The sequence below is a fragment of the Carlito syrichta genome, unplaced genomic scaffold (genome assembly GCF_000164805.1).
Source record: "Carlito syrichta isolate Samal-C Ts95f unplaced genomic scaffold, Tarsius_syrichta-2.0.1 Scaffold49261, whole genome shotgun sequence".
Lineage (NCBI taxonomy): Eukaryota > Metazoa > Chordata > Mammalia > Primates > Tarsiidae > Carlito > Carlito syrichta.
This window is the reverse complement of record NW_006993357.1, coordinates 183,390-186,602: the sequence shown is the minus strand read 5'-3', so window position 1 is coordinate 186,602 and position 3,213 is coordinate 183,390.

Genomic DNA, 3,213 nt, shown 5'->3' with positions numbered 1-3,213 from the left:
CCTCACAATGATTGATATGTTAGTTAAAGAGGATGGAGCCCTGGTAACCTCCACTCTAGAGTTGGGAGGTTGACATCTCTCAGCTTCTGATGGAAGGAGTGGGAGGTGGGGTGATATTGGCCTTCTGCCTTAGACAGGATAAATATTACCTTAAGGAAGTTTAAACAAAAATGATTGGTAATACTTTAAGCAAAGAAATTTTGTTGTCCATAAGGAGATTTTAAAGTCATTAGTGATTTGGCATTGAAAAGCACTGTAGCTGATCACAAACTGCTATGAGTGACTGAGATCTCAAATACCATTTTAGGCTTTTATGATAGATGTTGGTAATAATTTACTTGGTCTGCAGGCAGTTCAGGAGGAGGGTGTGGGGAAAGATGTGGTTCCTGAAACTTTTGTTTCTTACCCTACCATAGAGAGACTGGATTGAGAACTTGAAGAGTTTAAGCATTTAAAGTTTTAAAACCATAATCTTATAACACAGGATTACAGGCCACTGTTAACTGACTTATTTAGCCAAAGTGATAGTCCAAAGATTTTGAAAAGTAAAAAAAAGAACTTCGCTTTTTAATAGAGGAGGTTTTAAACAATGAAAATCAACAAACACATGGGAGGGGGCTAAGAATTTGTCTCTTCCCCACCCCGTTTTATATAGGAGAAGATTCTTTTGGAGATTGCTAATTAAGAGGCTCATGTTTTGGTCTGTGAGTAGTATTTTGGCCTAGCCTTAGTGTAATTGATATTAATGGTAAATTCATAGAAATAATTAAAATTTTGTAAACTTGATTGTTCACAGGATTCCTTTCACACACCTTGCACATACCATCTTTGACATACTCATACTATTTTTCAGCATGCTTGAACCTTCTATTTTCGTCCAATACCATTTCTCTTCTTTAAATAACCAACTATTTTATCATAGGACAAAAATGTACAAGGTCCTTTCTTATGCAAAATTATTCTCTTTTCTTTATATTCTTCCTTACCAAAAACATACTTTTATACTAGTAACTTTCTTTACATCTTTGCTTTCTGGTTTCTTTCTTTTTACCATTTTATAGATAACTTTTTACATTTATAATTTGAATTAACCTTTAGTAACTTTTGGTTAGGATAAGATATATGATTCCAAAATGGATGTCCAAGACCAAATGGTTAAGAGAATTTATTTGAGTTCCAGCGCCCTAGTATTTACATAGGGTTTGTTGGGGGTGATGGTGAGCCAGTGCTAGGCACTTTAGCAGATTTCTAGGCCTCCTTAAGTGGCCACCATTTCTGAGCCAGGTGTCCTCTCCTCTCTTTAGAAGAGAGTGCACCTGCTTTCCAGTCGTTTTCTGGCCTGCACAGTGGACAAGGTCCTGGAGGTCTATGTCTCTTTGGGGCAACTATGCTTCTAGTGCCCCTGCAGACTGTACTTATAGCAATGGACACTATCCCCTTAGCAGGTTTGTTCTTATGAAACTTACTGATGGGCACTTGGAGTTTTGTCTCTATGGTGACTGCCAGTTGGGGTGCCTTTTTAGCCTTCTGGTCCTGTAGCCCTCCATGTTGTCACCCTGTTGCTTCTTTGATGTATCGGCTGAAAAAAATCCTCAGAAGTTCTTTAATTAGCTGTACATATGAAACTTTTGACCATTTGTGTCTGTAATGGTCTTATGTAAAACCCCTTAGAGCAAACAGACCACGTGGATGTGAAATGATCTGTCCCTATTTATTCCTAATTATGAACAGGCAAATGTGTTTTAAAAAAAAATTTAGCAAGCTTGACATACCAAACACTGGTGTTATATAGCACTAATATTTCAGCATGTGATAAAGTTGGATTTAAGATTTTACTAGAGCACTTGCAAGTTTGGTTTGGAAAAGCAGATTAAAATGACTATAGATTTTTTTTTTCTGTGAGTTAACTGGATTAGTTAATTAACACATGATCCCTGGGAGGAGGGCTGATAGTCCCAGTTTAGATCTAATTTGAGAGAGATTTATCATAGAAAAAAGCATAAACTTTAATTTTTTTTGTCCCAGCCATCTCTCTGAGGGGAGACGGGTTAAACCGTCATGGTGGAAACCTGAAGGGGCTTCCCAAGAACATGTGGCGGAGAAGGCAGGGTGAGGGGAAGGGGGAGGGGACAGGGCATCCATGGTTTGACTTCTGCAACCAGTAGAGCTGCTGCCAGCATATTATCAGGCAGTGGGGGAGGGGGATGAGAAGGCTGGAGGCTAGGGATGGTCACTGTGGCCATTGGTGCCAGCCCCTCCTCTGGAGGTCAAGGTGGGTGGAGATGAAAGAGGGCAAGAAGAGGGAAGAGCAGAAGGGGAAACTGACTGACAGTAGAGTAGCAAAAGCAGATTATGAGAGACCCGAGAAGTTAAACCAACTGGGTCAGTGTTTAAGTTGTTAAGGGAAAGTAGGAAGGAGATAAAGTAACTTAAGAAAGAATTAAGAGAGTGTGCGACAGGAAGAACAAGGGGTCTGGGCGGTCCCTTTTGCAAATGTCAGGTCATTTGCCCCTGTGGTGGCAAGAGAGGTCAAGTTGAAGGAGAGATCAGAGGTAAGAGACCCGCCTTGGGCCCATCTCCTGGTCACCTAGCTGGTATTGAGGAGCTGCTTAGGGCAGATGCTCCTCTCTCATGAGAGGGTTCTGAGATGTTTTAGAATGCATTTCAATGGGGAGGGCCCTTAGCAAGCCCATCAGAGGCTTTCCCATGAGAAGTCCTAAAAGGCAAAAGAGATTGATCTTCTAGAGTGATCTTTGAGTGACTCGAAAGAGAAAAACAACCACCTACAACCTCAGTCCGTGTCCTGGACAGAGGGTCAGTGGAATCAGCGGGGGGTGGGGGGGTGGGGGTGAGAATCAGGTGAAAGGGTGTCCCTTTTGCTCCTTGTTTCACTAGAGGTAACACTTCTGGCCAGCAGTGAGCTACCTCCACACACGTTCGGAGATTTGGTGCCAAGATTCCACAGAGGGTCCTAGACATAGCAAAGCTACCAAACAGGGGGCAGTGTCCTCTCTGGTCACACTCAAAGACCTCCTAGCAAGGAATAGGGTAGCACATGGAGAGAGGGATTGGTTTTGAGAGCAGTTCTGAGGCCAGCAAAAGAGACACAGGCAGTAGCAAGGCTGCTTTTACACAGGTGAGACAGTAGCCTCCTTGGGCTCACTTTCTGAACTTCTTGCAGGGAAATAGCGAAGCACATGAACTCACTGATGA